Source organism: Scleropages formosus, chromosome 20 (assembly GCF_900964775.1).
Source record: "Scleropages formosus chromosome 20, fSclFor1.1, whole genome shotgun sequence".
Classification (NCBI taxonomy): Eukaryota; Metazoa; Chordata; class Actinopteri; order Osteoglossiformes; family Osteoglossidae; genus Scleropages; species Scleropages formosus.
In genome coordinates, this window is record NC_041825.1 from 4,287,118 (window position 1) to 4,305,509 (window position 18,392).

General features: G+C 46.0%; 1 protein-coding gene across 4 annotated transcripts in view; it reads right to left on the minus strand.

Annotated features, from left to right (window-relative positions):
* LOC108923943 (SH3 and multiple ankyrin repeat domains protein 1-like) overlaps positions 1–14,381 on the minus strand; it is a 65,873-nt gene extending 51,492 nt beyond the window's left edge. For 3 of the 4 annotated variants that reach the window (XM_018735016.2, XM_018735017.2, XM_018735014.2), the window contains exon 1: positions 13,991–14,226. The gene's annotated coding sequence lies outside the window, so the exon portion shown is untranslated. Of the gene's footprint in view, positions 1–13,990; positions 14,227–14,341 lie in introns of those variants that run through there. The other variant, XM_018735015.2, reaches the window with a different exon arrangement.
* Positions 14,382–18,392: the final 4,011 nt, after the last annotated feature.

An 18,392-nucleotide genomic window follows, 5' to 3' on the forward strand; every position in this document is an offset into this window, starting at 1 on the left:
CTCTTCGCACAGCAGCGAGGGAGACGGAGGAGCTGGCTATGGACGCATGTAGGGTGTCAACTGAGTTGGAGAACTTTGCACGGGTGGAACGTGGGGAAGAAAGACGTGCAAAGACTTGCTGTTGAGGTTCACCCATAGTGCGTGTGTTCCACTGATGTATGGATGAGTGACCCGTTGTAAGTAGTGTATCTAGCAGTGTAAGTCACCGCGGTGAATAAGGTGTGTTGGCTGATAACACTACATAGAGTTCATTGGAAGTCGCTTTGGAGAAAAGTGTCCGCTAAGTAAATAAATGCAAATGTAACGTAAGAAGGTTCGGAAAGACGGGTCTCGGGAGAGCGATGTGTAGATGGGACGCAAATGAAGAACTCGTATAGCAGACGGAAGAAAAGGAGAGCTGGATGTCACACCGCAGAAGTTTGATGTGGTCGGTGGTGCGAAATGGGCCGAGCTGGGAAAAGGAGAAGAAAGAGATGTGGAGGGAGACGAGTGTGTTGTTTGGTCACGAGTGAAAGATGAGGAGGCACATAATTTGAGTGATGAATAGGAACTGCCAGAGTGAAGAAGTAAGATGACAATGGTGCCAGAAAGGCTTTGATAGAGGAACTGGAGAACATCTCTGGTTGGAAATGAGCAAACAAAGATCGACAGATAAAAGAGACGAGAGATCTCCGCGTGCTGTCCTCCGCTTTGTTAATCTCTCGTTCTCCTTGAGCGAAGGACGAGTCTTATTTTGGGCCGTGCTGCCGAGCGCTCCCGCGGCGCGGTGTCAACATTCCGCCGAGTCCTAGATAGCCACTTGGGTCCGCGTGCCATCAAGCGACCTCCTCCACGTCGCATCGCTTTGACGGCGATTTACTCGTCTTTTGCGACGCTCGGAAAGCCGCCCCGCCGTGGATCTTAAATCGCTGCCGTACGGAACGCTTGACCGGAGGAGGACTTTCCCGCAAAGGAAGAGGACGAGCGGCTCTCGGCAGCTTCCCCAACGCCGCGCGCGCGTGCTTTTCGTTCCTTCTGCGAGGTGGTCGGCCCAACACGGCACACGCGCGGGCACATTCACGCGTGGCGGTGCACTAGTACGCGTGCACATGCACTTCGCTGCCCCTCCCTCTCTCTCGCGCGCCCTTCCCCTCCCTATGTAGGGCAGAGCATGCATATAGCAAGATATTTTCAGTGTCTCGGGTCCCTGGGAAATTTCATTGGAATACATCCAAGGAACAGATCGCCCCACTTTTATCCCACCAAAGAGGAGTGGCGAATTTCTTTCTCACTTTCGCTCTCTCCGATAATACGTCCCCGCCCCTCAGCGTCTCCTGCATATGGTAGGTCCTACGCTCACGCTCCAAAGATACCGGAAGCGCTCGACGAAGCCGAGCGAGGACTCTTCCGACCCGTCTGGGATGAGATGCGCGTTTTTGTGCTTGTGAGAGAGAAGGGACATGATGCATTATTGGTCTTCGTGTTAAAAATCTGCAATGCAACGACAGTACGTTCAAACCTAGAGGCATTCATCTGGGAACAATTAAATGTGAAAAATGTTGATGCTGATGTTGGCCATCCCATTTTTCCTTTCCAATACGCAAAGGCCCCGAACACATGTCAAATTGCACCCATAACATTTTATGTTCCCAAAATGTCCCAAAAAGTGGACACTTCTGGCAGTCTTGGTCTCCTGGGTGTTCCACTTCACATCGCACCGCATGTGATTTGAGCGCTGACCCAGTACACCCCAAGCCCAGCCCTTCCATATTTCCGTTTTAAAGTTTACATGGAAGGATGTTCAAAAGCGGTCTCTCCTGAAAAGTGGGTTCCGCTCTTAATTAACAGAAAATAAAAATCTCCTGCCACACATGAGCTATTTTTATATATCAGCCATTTTTATATATGATCTTCAAAATGAAAACCGCACTTTCGGAATGCAATGCAAACCAAAAAATGTACCGTTTCAGCAATACGGTAACCAGCGCTGTTTGCGAACTGTAATATTTTGGATTTATTAAATAACATCAAGAGACCGGGAGATGTCTTGGGACAAGAAGTTGGAATTAGAGCTGGAGGACTCAATTAAAACGCAGTTGGCATATCTAGAGACTATTGTATTCCTACAGTGTGCGATGAAGTAAGGCTGCGAAAATTGCCATTCTGTAGAGCAAAAACGTGATCGCTTTTCGCTGTCCCTGCATTTCATATCTTTTTCAAAACACTCCGTATATTCACAAGGCAGTGAAGCTCCTATATGTTTGGAAACACATGCGTGGGAGGGAAATCCATCCACCCGATCTCAATAACTGCTTTGTCCTGAGCAGGGTTGCGGTGATCCGGAGCGTATCCTGGACAGGACGGGATGCCAGTCCGTCCGAGTGGAACGGAAATACAGTTCGCATATACAAATTAAAAAACAAATTAAAAAAAAGAAATAAATAATGGGGTAAAGGTAATAAATACAGTAAATGGGATTATTCAAAAAAAGGTAAAAAATTAATACTTTCAGCTTGGTATAACTTGTACGTTGTAATACACTGTAATCTCTGGACAAGGGAAATTATTAAAAATAATTTTTAAGAAAACAATGAGGGGTTGTAATTTGAGCACCGAGAAAATCATATTTCGGTGGCATGACTGTGCCTCCTGGGCAGTTTTTGAGCTTTTAAAATACTGTAGCAGACAGTCAAATGCCGACTTTCACCCCACAAGCCACCTTTGCAAGAGGGCAGATGAGCCACCAGCGCACCCCTGGTGCCCAGTGATGATGTAATAAACTGGAACAGCATTTCTTTCGTGGTCCTGAATTGAATACGCAATTAGTCTTTGCAGTTTGGCCCCTGATGATTATGTAACTGTGCTGTTCCTGTCACAATTTGCTCCGATATGAAGCTATTTGAGCACCTGAGGGCTGTAACATATTTCTAGGTGGAGGGGAAAAAAAAAAAAAAACTGGTGACCCTTTGGCTCTAAAAACATGTTCAAAAATGCCTCGCAAACCAATAATATAAAAATGCTTAAAATTGCTGGAGCGCCTGCCAAGAGCACAATGCAGAACGATGCGGCACTGTGCTGCAGAGATTTTTGTTTGAAAAATAAAAACAGTGCGTCCGACATTGTGATAATGCGTGCAAATTGGATCATTACGTGACACACGCGACACGTGAATATAATACAAGTTCGCAGCCCAGAGTCACCGATACTTATATTTGCATGGATATTACAACAGTGGCTCTCATTATTCTCTCATAATGAATATGACAAGATGCCTTGAGGCACAAAAAAGGCTGAACAGCTGGGCCAACAGGTTTCAAAAGTCATTGCATGTTTTCACGGGGCAAAGGAGAATTAAGTACGACTGAGAACGCAGACGGCGAAAGGAAAAGCTTTGAGGTAAAAACGCAGCTTCTGTTTAAATACAGTAATAAAGACATCACTTTCCCACCGCTCTTGGGTCCCGATCACCTGTACGCAAATTTATTTACTTTCATTCAATTATCTGACGCTTTTTTCCAAGAGGCTCGCAAAGCGAAGCTACCCCAACCACTCCGATCACCGCACTGTCAGCTGCCCCCGTTTTAATGCAGTTTTCCATCCCAAAGCTGCCCACTGTTTTCACTGCTGTGAACCAAGACTGTTTCTCATAAACGAGCCAACCGATGTGTCATTACTTCCTCCAGCACACACTTCATCCATCACCCGATGATTCTGCTTTTATATTCTTTATTATTTATTTAGCTTCTTTGGGACTTTTTTAAAAAATTATTTATTTATTTATTTTATTTTTACTAAACTAAAACATTGGAAATGGCACAAAAAGACTTTTTTTTTTTAAGATTTTTATGATCTGGTGTTCCAAATAAAGGGAGTGTGGTGGCACAGCGCCTGGGTGGTGCGAGAGGACGTGGGTTTGATCCCCGCTCAGTTTGTGTGGAGTTTGCATGTTCTCCCCATCTCTGTGCGGGTTTCTTCCAGGTGCTCTGGTTTCCTCCCACACTCCAACGACATGCTGTTCAGGTTCTCCCACAATGTGTAAGTGACAGAGAGAGTGTGAGTGTGTGTGTGTGTGTGTGTGTGTGTGTGTGTGTGTTCCACTGGTGAGTGACCTATTGTAAGTAGTGTATCTAGCAGTGTAAGTTACCATGGTGAATAAAGTGTGTGGGCTGATAACACTACATAGAGTTCACTGGAAGTCGCTCTGGAGAAAATCCTCTGATAAATCAATAAAAATAAATAGACTTTACATCAGAGGCTAACAGTTAAATTAAAAAAAAACAGAATAATTAAATGAAAAGTAATTACAGTTAATGGTAAAAGCTACTGATAACACTTGTTTTAAAGACTCTGTCATATTAATCTATGTATAGATCAATATTTAGAAGTTTAGAAGCCTCAGTTTCAATATCAGCCCTACAAACAACCATAATTTTCTTTAAAGACACTCCTGTGTATATTTCCCTCTCTTATTTTATTTATTTGTTTATTATTTTTTCATTGCAAAGTCTTACCCCCCCACACAACATCTACCTATTGCTCACATCGAGTCCCTCCTTCTGACTAATTTTTGCAGTCATTTTATAATTACACGTATTCATTTTGCGACGCTTTTCTCCAAAGCGACATACATCTCATAGAAAATACAATGTGTTCATTACATTAATGTAAATAATTAATTACATAATGTACGTTACGTTAGCGGAAAGAGACATTTAGATGCAGACGCGTGATTCTTAACTACAGTTATTTTGTTTCTTTCCACCATATGAAACAACGTTCATCACACGAGTAGCTGCATAAAACTTTATCTAAATATCGACGATTCCTGATCACCTTCCTAGTAATTTTTTTTTTTTTTTTTGAGGCATATATAAACATTTACGTTGCGTGAAAGTTAACAAAACACCAGTGCAATGTCTTCTCATTTAAAGAACAAAGGAGCTTCTGGAATGAATGAAGTAGTAAATGAAATCACAAAAGCTCATTCATTTTTCATGGTTCCGGGTTTTTTTTTTTCCCCTTCATTTTGAAACAAGTCCATCGCTGCTCCAGAGATTGTTGGAAAAAAAATACGAAGCGCTGGCTACAGACACATAGCATTTCCGTTGATGTCAGCAAAGGGTACCGGAGGCCCACGGATCAGATATTGAAAATTCTTTCATGTTATACACTCCGCCAGGCCTCTGTGCTTTTGTGCTATCGAAATAAAATCTGTCCCACTTGTGCACTTTTGTTATATCGATGCTGTGGCTGTAACATATTGATAAATCTCAACTCTTATTAAACCTTTTTTATAACCATGCTAATCAGCCCCTTTCCACGGTATTTTACCTTGCTGTTAAACTTTCCGTAGTAACAATGAAGAAATAATGAAACACAACTACATTAATAACTTATGGTCATTCGCTGACTCTCTTGTCCACAGCCATCGAGAATTTTACTCATGTATATATATATGTACTGATGAAAGGCAGAACAGCAAAGCCAAAGGTAAATATTTACTACATTTACCTTTGTTCATTCAGCAGACGTGGTTCTCCAGAGTGACAAACAATTCAGCAAAAAACGTACATTTCAACAGATGAAGAGCTTTAGACACAGACGCGGTCATCTGACGTCATAGTGTTTGCCGCTGCACAATGATTATTTTTATTTATCCTATCACGATGATAAATCCTCTGTATGACAGTGATTCCGATGACGACGTTGTTGTTATCATCATCATCATAAACTCAGGAATCGCGCTGGCACGTTCATGGTAGTAAGAATATGAAGCAGAAAGTACCTTGGATGAGTGCTCCTTTAAAGCGCCAGTCTTATTTTATTAATGGAGAAAACTCATATTTCACAGTGAATCAGAACTTACATAAAGGCATTGTATAATGCCATAACTGAAACGGTTACAGTACGAAAAGAGAGAGAAAAAAAGAATGTGGACAGGAAGCAGTTGGCAGTGGCTGACAGAACTTAACAGGACTGTTTACAACAGTGTCAGACCGAGTCCCTAGATGATGGAGAGAATGCGGGTTTCCAGTCCAACCCAACCCCCTGCCTTATTGGCCCAATTAGTAATTAATTATTGTTATTCACACTCATTCTTCCAAAGAACAACACTGAAATTTAACTTTTATGGATCAGAGGGCAAACAGATGCCTATAAATAACATACAGCCACTTTGGTGGCAGAGTTGAATTCTTTAAAACAAAACAATAAACTGTTATTATTAGATATTAAAAGGTTTAATAATATAAATCATATTGATTATTAAATAATAATACATTTATTGAGCAATTTTTTTATTGGTCAGTAATCATTATCATTATTATTATTTATATATATATATACATATATATATATAATAATAATAATAATAATAATAATAATAATAATAGCAGCAATTAAGCAGGGTGTTGGAACTGGAAAACACCTTGTCTCACATCCTACAAGCTCATTGTCATGCACTGGAGGCAAAGCTAAGAGCATCATCAACACAGCATCATCCTCCTTGATCCGTCACATCTTTATTCAGTCGTCCTCTACGTTAGTCAAGAGAGAGGAAGTAGCTTCTTATGACTCGAGCTGTAACCCCATCACTGTTACGGAACTGAGCATAAAAGTAAAGGAGAGAAATACAAATATGTTTCAGCCTCAACAGGCTGTAGCGCCGGCTATTTCTGCTTCCGTTACCCACCACAAGGTTCCTCGCCGGACTTCAGATCCATGACGGATAAATGTTTGATGCATCATTTGCACAAAGTGTGTCATTCACGCCGGCATTTCTTCCCTGCTTCTATATATATCCCACCATCACATTCTGGCTTTTTCGTTATTAATTATTATATTTTGTTTTTTTTTTTTTTTTTTTAACTACGCTTCCATCACATGGTATACAGCTGAAGGTAAGAAGAATAATACAGCATTAAAAGTAAATTTGTTATCAGAGTAAAAGACTTAATCTGCCCCTCGATCCCATGGAATCGTTGTCAAAATCTCATTTAAACAGAAGAAAACAATAAAAAATTAAAGTATTATCTAAAATGGGGTGAATGAAATCAGGAGTTCATGCTGCAGGTAAGAAAAAAGGGTAATACTAAAGTAAAATGCATAGATAATGTATAGCATATACTGTATATAGTTAAACATATGTCTATAATCCAGAATGAAGTGCTGCTGTCAGTGGCTCATGGCACATAAAGTCGTCCCCGAAGCATCACAGTCCCACTGTCGCTGCTCAGTATTCGCCGAACGTTGGTCCACCCAGCAAAGTGGTAATTATCACATTACTGCCAACGGTGTAAAGCACTTCTGTAAAACAGGTAACACAACACAGCCCCGTCCAGACTGATCAAATGTGGGAAATTTAAGGGCCAACTTATAATTTATTTACCGCTTTCAGGAAGAGGCACTTTCATCTTAAATAGCTTAAAACGGGAGTTAAACTTCTGTACACCCCCCGTCCCCCCCGCCCCACACTCCATGGATTGCCCGAGTCGCTTCTTAATTCTCCTTAATTGTTTGTGCCCCATAGTGGTCTAGCTGATGAGCGTGTAGTTGAAGAGCCCGATAATAAGAAAAATGATTTCTCACCAGTTTGGTTATGTAAGACTGTAGGTGCCGCGGCTCACGGATCGCAGACGCGGCACAGCGGCGGTAGAGAGCTTGAAAGCCTCGCCTTTGACATCCCCAAATGTTGGCAGTGATGTAATGCTGCTGACTGGCTTCTGCCGACAGGAAAGCCTCGCAGACTGACGATGATCGATGCTCAGTAAGGATAAGCAGCAGCGCCTGCGTGTCCAGCGCCATCACCAGGAGCCGCAGCTCAACCGGAACAGGTCATTAGGAATTCATTACTGGCATCTACACCTCCCCAAAAGCCAGATGATGAGTATAAGGCTTGACGCGTTGAGACTGACGCAGCGGATGGGACGACTAACCATACCCGCCGGACCAATGGATGAGCGTGTTTGAGACGTTGCTGTGGGTCCATCGGTCTCCAGGTCAAAGAACTCCCACTGGGAATCGGGTGAAGCCATTTGTCGTAACGATAAATAACACAACGTCAGCACATTCGGGAAAAACGGCAAAATGTCGAAGGGCGAATACAGGTGGTCCTCGACTTACGATGGTTCGACTTACGATTTTTTCGACTTTACGATGGTGAGCTGGCGATAGACATTCGGTAGAAACTGTATTTCGAATTTTGAACTTTTTTTTTTCCCCGGGCAAGCGATATGCAGTGCGATGCTCTCTTGCGATCCGCATCTCCCAGTCTGCCATGCAAAGGTGTGTATTAGGTGTATTAAATGCATATTTTCAACTTCCGATGGGTTTCGTGGAACGTAACCCCATCATAAACTAGGGACCAGTTGTAAATAAAATGATCATCAGGACAAGTTTTGGCCAACATTGCCAACAGAGCCTACAACGATTTTGGAATCTACTGCCCTGAACATCTCATACTGAGAGCTCACAGCCACATCCGAGACCTTTTCCAGCCATCGTCACCGGCAGCAGCGAAGCCGCTAATAAAAGTAAGTGTTGTTTATCGTCACCTGCCAGACAGTATAGCAGAGAAGACACGGATTTGTCACCTGAAGGTTGCAAACTCAGGTCCTACTCATGTGACTCTTTGGTGCTAAGAAACCATGTTCTTCACCTGAATTCACCCACTTTTATAAATCGAGTCAAAACCTGCAAGTTCCTTCCATTTACATTACCTTTATTCATTTAGCGCCTTATAATGTTAAGCTTCTTACAATTATTTACCCATTTATACAGTTGGGTCATTTAGGGTAAGTACCTTGTTCAAGGGTACTACAGCTGGAGGTGGGTTTAGAACCTGCAACCTTCTGGTCTAGAGGCAATAAAACGAGTACTATAAATTCACCCGAAATCACTGCATTTCATTCTGCCCCTGCTGTCTATTCACTTTCTTGAATTGCACTTATGAAACATATTCAGTTTTCCATTTCATAATTGAAGACTTTGTTTTTCTCATTATGAAAACATTAAGGGTACTGGTTCAAGAAGCTGGTATGAGACACTTCTTCTTGTCTCCGTGAAGGTAAAGTTCCTGAGATAAAGAACGAAAAAAAACCCAGTGTGGTATTTTTCCTCTTTTTACTTGGTATTACTATGAACTTGGACAGCACCTATTGATTTCTCATACTCAAGCAAAGCTCACTGACAAGCTCTTAAATGCATTTCCAGCAATTCCAAAATATCTGTGGCAAATTCTTTTTCCATCATCCTTAATATATTCCTGTTCCCTCCAGCACCCTGGATACAGCTGCAAAAGGACATGTGACTCGTTTCTGAAGTCTTCATTTTGGGGTCAGGGTATTGCCTTTCACGTGTACCACGTTATAACTTGAGAATGCCTATAAAGGTCATGTTATTTCATACACAGAGAGAGGGGCAACATGAAGAGATTCTTGGCAGACTGCTGTCTGAAAAGGAGAAAATTCCACCGTTAAAATAATTCAGTGGAAGTCCTATTCACTCGCCTCCTTGCTTGAGTGAACATGGTATATTAGCCCTGCCAACAGGTATTACCGTTTGGCTGCGCATTTGCGCCGTGACAGTGATGGGTCCCGTTTTTCCAGCTGGATGTTGAGGTCATGCGACTCTGCACCATGATTTAAGGGTAGGGTTAAGGGTTAGGGGTTAGAGGTTAGCGGTAAGGATTAAGGGTTAGGGGATATAGGTTATGGTTAGTGGTTAGGGGGTCGGGGTTAGGGTTAGTGGTCAGGGGATGGGATTCGTGGTTAGGGATTAGATTATAGGGGTTAGCGGTTAGGGGATATAGGTTATGGTTACTGGTTAGGGGTTAGGTGTTAGGGTTAGTGGTTAGGATTAGGGCATAGGGTTTAGCAGTTAGGGGATATAGGTTAGGGGTTAGCGGTTAGGGTTAGTGAATAGGGGTTAGCAGTTAGGGGTTAGTGGTTAGGAAATAGGGGTTGCAGGTTAGGTTAGGGTTTAGGGTTAGCGGATGGAGAGTAGAGGTTAGGGGATAGGGATTAGTGGTTAGAGCACAGGGGTTAGCGGTTAGGGGATAGCAGTTAGAGTTAGTGATTGGGGATAGGGGTTCATGTGGATAGTGGATGGGGTAAATGGTTAAAATTAGTGGTTAAAGGATATAGGTTAGAGTTAGTGGTTCGGGGTTAGGGTTTAGGATTGGGGTTAGCAGTTAGTGGTTAGGGTTTAGCGGTTAGTGGATGAGGATTAGAGGTTTTTTTAGCGTTAGTGGTTAGAGCACAGGGGTTAGGGTTAGGAGATGGTGTTAGTGGCTGAGGGTTAGGGTTAGCGGATAGCACTTAGGGTTCTGATTTGAGGAGTATTTCATTGAGCCCCCAAGTATTTATCATTCCGCATTAATATGAGGCTCCTTCACCACCTTTTTAAAGCACGGCTGTTAATTCATTTTGCTTCACATACTATAGTCTATGAATGAATGACGCGGCGGTAAACACGAAATACGGCCATTCAGCATTGTACCTTGAAAGAAACATCGTTTCGCTGTGAACTTTCTGCAGTTCGGTGGAATTTCCTTAAGGAGGACTTGGGTGTCAACATCAGATGGGAAACAGAATCCATATCATTAAAGTTTAAATGGCTGCAGTAGCAGCACCGCGTTTCAACTGTCACCCGAGCTCCTGCTCTCTTGTATCGAATCTTTATCTAATAATAACCTTTTTCATAACCCGCTGTTGATTGCTGACTGCTGACATGACACCCCATGCACTTTTTTTTTTCTTCCCCCCTGCGGTACAAACCGCATTCATTAAATGCGTGCACACTTCGGGTCCAATTAAACCGCGGTAATAATGTAAAAGCGCTGGCCTCCACCCCTAAATAAGCAACCATGAAGAAATATGGAAAAATTAAGTGTGGAAATGGAAAGGAGAGGGAGGAGGAAATGAGCGCCAAGCTGGAAGTCCTTCTCCGAAGACGGAGCAGCTCACACACACACACACACACCCCTACATGGATACTTCATATTAATGCCCCTCCCTCCACAGGACAGTAAACAGCCAGAGTAAGAGCCACGGGTACAAGAAACTACTATTACTCTACTATTTTTTTCATTTTACGTTAAATCAAGTCATTAAATTTTTATATATTTATTACTGCAGGAACTAAATTAACATTTACATTTTAATTTGAATAAACACATTTTCTGTTTCGTTTGTTGTTCTTTTATTGTTTTTTTTCCCCCTCATTTCCTGCAGCGGTTGTCTTTTCTAATCCCCTGCTCGACTGAACGCAGTCAGGCCGATCGTTTAGTGTCCGAAGTCACGGTCCGTGCTCCTCCAGCGGTCTCCAGCTGATCACTTCCTTCACCTACTGACGGGGGGGGGGGCGCAAGCAACTCACTGGCCTACGGGAGGCGCTCATCCAGCACTCGGCACTGACTTCGAGGGTGACCTAAAAACTGTTCGTGACACATCTGCACTTCTTAAGAACGCCGTCGCAGATGACCGATGATACAGCTACAAATCAAAGCATGAGCCGCGCAACACGGACGTCCACGGAGCGGCCTTCCGGACGCACAACGGAACCTTTTCCGGTCCCTCATGGACGCGGTGCGTTATAGTAACGCAGACGCAGGATCGAAGATATATGACGATGATGACGAAGATGATGGTGATGATGAGGGTGACATTAGTCATTAACCAATAACGTGCTTTCCCATGGCAGTATAGCGCAGAATTAACGTTGAAAACAAATGTAAATTCGGAACGTCGAACGGAAGGTGCGGAGATACGACGGCAGACGGACGCGTCTGAAATATGCAACATAAAAAGGACAAAAGAAATCGACGCGGAGGACTCGTGCGACAAGAAGAGAACGAAGGGAAAGTCAGCGATGAGTGTGTGTGGCGGGGGGGGGGGGGGGGGGGGGGGGGGGGGGGGGGGGGGAGACTTGTGGCCCACAGCTATACCAGATCAATCGACGACTTTGGCCAAGGTGGCAGGAAGGGTGGAAAATGAGCTGGGTAAAAATAGACATCAAAATGAACCCCCCTCCACCGCCGCCCCCCCCCCAGCCTGGAGAATATTGTAGGTCAGTTATCCTCCAACCACAGCCACTTCAGACACCACCTTTGGCGGAGGGGCGGGGGGGGTGGTGGGGTAATTTGGACAAACAATGACTTGGGAAGCGCTGAGCACCAGTGTCGCCCCGAGGGAGGGAGGGGGGACGGCACTGGTTAACAGCACTTCCAAGGCCCATTATGATGGGCTGAAAACCACGGTATTTTACATCATCACATCAAACGAGAGCGACCACGCCGTAAGACGCAGCCGACGGATCCGTCGCCATCAAACGTATTCAAAGAAGTCCGGCCTTGGAGCGACAGTCCGGCGGCGTCGATGCGTGAGGCCGGACGAGCCGGGTCGAGCGCGTTAAATGTCACGAGAACCACGTTTGAGGCGCGAAGGCCAAGCTGCTGCGGGACCCCTCGCTCGGCGGCGGAGGAGGAATGCGTGAAGCGGGGAGGGGGGATGAAGAGCAGAGCGTGCAGTGGTGAGGACTACGAAGTTCACAGATGTAGGAGATGATAAAATAATGACATTTATTACGATGATTATTATTATTGTTATTAATAATAATGTCGTTCCGCTGCTGGTGCACATCTGAGCCCCCCTGCGGTCGGTTCCCCATCTCCCCTTTTGCATAGATGAATGACCGGTCGGGCACCACCCCCGCCGTTCAGCGCATGTGAGCACACCTCGTCTCCGTTCCTCCAGCGATGGACCACCTTCACCTCCCAGAATCCCCCCCCCCCCCCCCCAACTTTTTGTCATGCTGCCGGCCTCCTCTCCTCTAACCTCCCCTCCCCTCCCCTCCCATGACCGATCTCCGATGTTTGATCACTCACAGCTTCGCTCCACTCCATTCCCCAGCCTCCGCTCCTCTCTGGAAGCGCTCTCCACTGTATAATTATGTCCGCCCCGCACAGTGACCTACCTACAGCGTCTCCATAGGCAATACGCACAATGAGCTCGGGACAGGAGGAGACCGAGGAGGATGATGGTGCTGATGAAAGATGACAGATAGATGGACGCTATAAATAGACGCAGAAGCGGATCGCTGCAAATAGATCCCGAGGACGGACCGGTTTCTACGGTTCTCTCCATTTCGGGCTCACTTTTTCTTTTTTTTTTTGCTTTGTCCCCCCTCCTCCGTCCACAACTCTGCTTGGACACTTGGACACTTTTTCTTTCGGATCTCTCTCCGTTTTTATTACGCCCATGTAAAACTACTGTCAGTTGCACTGCGGTCCAGTGCATGTGCTTGGGAGGCCCATGACCTGCGCCTGTCAGTCATCGCACCCTGAGCCAAGATGCCTCCACTCCCCTCCCCTCCCCTCCCCTCCACTCCCCGCTCCGCTCCTTCACATGCCCTGAACGCTCATCCTGCCTTCTTCAGGAACTCTTGCTCTGGTCTCTCTCTCGCTCCTCTCCTCTCTGATCTCACCCTCTCATGTTTGTCCTCACTATAAATAACCCCTCTCTCCCGTGGGCTCGCGCACAGGAGCGCGCACATTTGCACTGTTTTCTGCCTCTTTCCCCGCTGCCCGAATTCCCAGCAGCACAGCACAGCGCAGCGGGTAGAGCACCCCCCACCTCCCCCCTCTCCAAACACACACACACACACACACACACACACACACGATCACTCGATGCCAATGTATGTAAGAAAAAAGGCACAATTGCTTTTTAAAGTTACTGTACTGCTGACCCCCAGCTGTCCGAACGAATTCAAACGCGCAGACCCACATATTCGCGGGTCAACTTGAGCACTTCTCTCTCTCTGCGCTCGTACCACCCAGGAAGAAGCCGGTTCAGCCCATTCCCGGAGCGCGCACCGGCAGCTCGCCCCCGAGCATCCCCATCCCCATCCATCCGCGATCCGCGACCCCCGATCCCGGTCCTCATCCTCATCCTCATCTCCATCCGCATCCCCGAACCCAAGAAGAAGAAGCAGGAACACGCCTTTCTCTTACTGTGTGCGCCGTCGCTTCTCGCGCCTCTCCCGCGTCTCGCGCGTCTCCTCTCCGGCGGCACGAGCGCAGCCTCCCCGCGCCGTGGGAGCGACACCGGGGAGGGGGAGGAGGGTGAGGGGGGTGGGGGGGGGAAATCGGGCGAGGGACGGAGCAGGATCCAGCGGCGGCACTTGCGGAAACGAGAGTGACGGGCAGCGCGAGCAGGAGGCACATTAAAGAGCCGAGGAGGGCGGGGAATCGCCGCGCGGCTGCGGAGCGTCCGCGGTGGGAAAGGAAAAAAAAAAAAAAAAAAAAAAAGAGAAAAAAATCACTCCTCGAGGCGCGTCCCCTCGCGTGCGCGCGCGCGCCCACCTATTATCCGCGGCGCTCGGCTGGACACACAGCTGTAACAGCAGCAGTAGTAACAGTTCTGATGCCTTGGTTACGAGGCGCTCTCTCTCTCTCTCTCTCTCTCTCTCTTCCTCCCCCTCTCTCTCCCTCCCTCTCCCTCTCTCTCTCTCTCTCTCTCTCTCTTCCTCCCCCTCTCTCTCCCTCCCTCTCCCTCTCTCTCTCTCTCTCTCCCCCTCCCCCCCACGTCTCTCCCTCACTCTTTCGCTCTCCCTCTCGCTCTCTTTTTCTCTCTCCCTTTCTCTCTCTCCCTCCCTCTCTCCCTCTCTTTCTCGCGCCATTCCTCTCTCTCCCTCTCCCTCCCTCTCTTTGTTTCTCTCTCCCTCCCCCCATCTCTCCCTCCTTCCCTCTCTCTCCCTCCCTCTTTCTCTCCCCCTCCCCCTGTCTCTCCCTCCCCCCATCTCTCCCTCCTTCCCTCTCTCTCCCTCCCTCCCTCTTTCTCTCTCCCTCCCACCCTCTCTCTCTTTCTTCCCCCTCTCTCTCCCTCCTTCTATCTCTTTCTTCCCCCTCTCTCTCTTTCTCTCTCCCTCTCTCTCCCTCCCTCTGTCTTCTTTCTCCATCCCTTCCTCTCTCTCCCTCTCTTTCTTTCTCTCTCCCTCCTTCTATCTCTTTCTTCCCCCTCTCTCTCTCCCTCTTAGCTGAGTGGTTGATCTCTCCCATCCGTTCCCCTCCCTCCGCCCTGCTCCCTTCCACTCTCTCTCCTCCCTCTTTTCCTCTCCTGCCTTCCAATCCCTCCCCCTAGTCTCCCTCAATTTCTCAATTTAGTGTGCCTTAACGGCATGACAAGTTTTGTACATTTGCATGGCAAAATAAATGTTTGAAGTGCTTTATGAACAAGAATATTTTGCAATGAAAATAAATAAGTAAACAAATAAATACAGCAGAGACCTAAATAAAAAGATACAAAGTAAGTAGTGTACTAAACAGATCCGTCAATTAGTATCTATAACAGATACGTTTGTGTCTCTGTGTCTCTTTGTCTTTAAGTCACTCTCACACACACACACACACACACACACACTTACCTTTTTGCCCCTCTTTGATGTCAGGGACTCTAGGTGTGTTTGGGATGGCAGCAGACTCCGAACAGGCCACACCTGAGGGTGCAGCCGTGAGAAATGAAACGTGTCGTGTGACAGGCACCAGCGACATGGTATGAATCACCGGCCCGCGCCTGGATTTAAAAGATCAATGGGATTAAAAGTGGAGCAAAACAAGGGAAAGACTGTAGCAGACAGTCAGAGACATTGTCAATGATGAGGAGCAACGTGATGATCAAGGCTACAACGGGGAATCGAAGATGGAGGTCGATGCTGATCACGTGGCACAAATAAGCGTGTTTAAATCCGTAATGTGCACCACCTGTGCTACAGTCAGTGCAATTAAGATATTCCAAAGTAATACAGTATACATGTTCCTCATTCATGATCGATAGATGTGATAGTCATTGCAAGATGATGATTGCTGTATAATGATGATCACTCAATCGCAGTAAAATTGTGATGATGTGGTGGTGTGAGGATGATCATTGTGTCACTGTATCATTGTGATGATCGCTGTATAATGACCATTGTATCACAGTATCATAGTGTGATGATCATCATAGTGTCATGAGATCATTGTGATGATGTACGTCGCTTTGGCGAAGAGTGTCTGCTAAATAAATAAATGTAAATGTAACTGCTCGGTGTATTACAGTATCTTTATGATGATCGCCATGTTGCTGTGTGATGATCGTTGCATTATATGATCGTGATGATCATTGTAATAATTACAATCCCTGTGCAGTCTTGTTATTGTGATGATCACTGCAACAGTCACTGTATGATAGCGATGATCGTACTGTATCATTACGATGATCACAGCGATGACCATGATCATTGTAGGTACCTAACCTCTGTAAGTGGCTGTGGAGAAAAGCATCATCTAAATAAATATAAAGTAATGATAAGCTAATCTTCCCAAATGAGCACCGCAGACTAAATCACTATGAGAGTGGTGTTCACACACTGTGCTCAATTATTTTTTTGTTTTGGCAGTAAATTCCGGTGGCACCCAATACTCCCTAAACCTCAGCTTTGTATTCAGTTTGGCACAAATTCTGTCGCTTCTCCGGTAATTTATACTTACCTCCGATTCTATTAGTCCTCCCTCGTTTTTTAGAGTGACGGATGGGCCCGTTCGCTTCGCGACTCTCCCCTTACCTCCATACCGTGTCGCAGCAGGTTGGGTTACCGCACTCCGGGGCTCCTTCCACTGCTGGTGCCGCTGCTGCCGGTGCTCCTGATGGCGGTCGTGGTGGTGCTGGTTTTCCTGGTGCTGGTTGCCCTGGTATTAGTGGTGGTGTGGCATCGCTGCTGCTCCTGGTATTGCTGGTGCTTGTGGTGGTGCTGTGTTGGTGGTGATGGTGGAGCTGGTAGTGGTGGTGGTGTTGGTGCTGGTGCAGCTGCTGCTGGTATGGCTGGTGGTGGTGCCGGTGGTAGTGGCGGTATTACTGGTGCAGGTGTTGCTGGAGTTGGTGGTGTTGGTCATGGTGATGGTGGTGGTGGTGCTGCTGGTGCAGCTGCTGCTTGCTGGTATTGCTGGTGCGGGTGTTGCTGGAGTCGCTGTGTCGGTGGTGTTGGTCGTGGCGATGGTCGTGCTGGTAGTGCTGGTACAGATGATGGTGGTGCAGCTGATGCTACTGGTATTGGTGTTGGTGATGGTGGTGTTGTCATGGTGGTGCTCATAATGGATGGCTCTATAAAGTCAATTATACATACACATATCATACATATATATATATATATATATATATATATATATATATAAAAGGGGGGGGCGCGGTGACGCAGTGGCGCAGTGGGTTGGACCGGGTCCTGCTCTCTAGTGGGTCTGGGGTTCGAGTCCCGCTTGGGGTGCCTTGTGATGGACTGGCGTCCCGTCCTGGGTGTGTCCCCTCCCCTTCCAGCCTTATGCCCTGTGTTACCGGGTAGGCTCCGGTTCCCCGTGACCCCATATGGGACAAGCGGTTCTGAAAATGTGTGTGTGTGTGTATTATACCTGAATTCAAGAGAAACCAGAACATTTTTGCCAAAAGAAATTTATTTGAAGGAGATTTCTGACTGTGGGTAAATAGTGCAATAAATATGTTCACGTTTACAGTAAAGGGAAAAATTGTGGGAAATTTTTATGACGTAAGAAATCAGTTCAAGTTGGCCACACGCTTTAAGGAAAAGGTCACAACGGGGTCCCACCACTTCGGTCGGCTATCTAGGACTCTGTGTGCTTCTCCTCCAACCCGCTGTCATCAGCAGTCCGACGGTCACTTTTACCTCATTCAGGCTGCACCGAGGGTGCAAATTGTATCTGAGAGAAGAGGGTCAAACCTGATGTGTGTGAATTTCACACATACGTCAAAAATGTGTTCTTTCTTCACTTTGGAATAAATAATTATGTTTTCTCAGTTATTATTTTCGGCAGGATTTGATTTTAGCACACCAGCCACATGTCAACCACGTCCTCTCCTTCTTCATATTAATAATAATAATAATAATACACACACACACACACACATTTTCAGAACCGCTTGTCCCATACGGGGTCACGGGGAACTGGAGCCTACCCGGCAACACAGGGCGTAAGGCCGGAGGGGGAAGGGGACACACCCAGGACGGGACGCCAGTCCGCCGCAAGGCACCCCAAGTGGGACTTGAACCCCAGACCAACCGGAGAGCAGGACTGTGGTCCAACCCACTGCGCCACTGCACCCCCTCCATAATAATAATAATAATAATAATAATAATAATAATAATAATAATAATTCCTGTCACTGAAATGTTTAAACAATTTATTGATGAATTCAGCTCTTAAGAGACAAAAGAATTTCATCCAAGCAGTTTGCACAGGGTATGTGTGCCGAGTTATTATTATTATTATTATTATTATTATTATTATCAGAGCCTCATACTTTGGCTGCTGCTCTGAGGCTGTGTTGCAGAGGATGCAGAAGGTCAGTTTTATTTCACACGTCCAT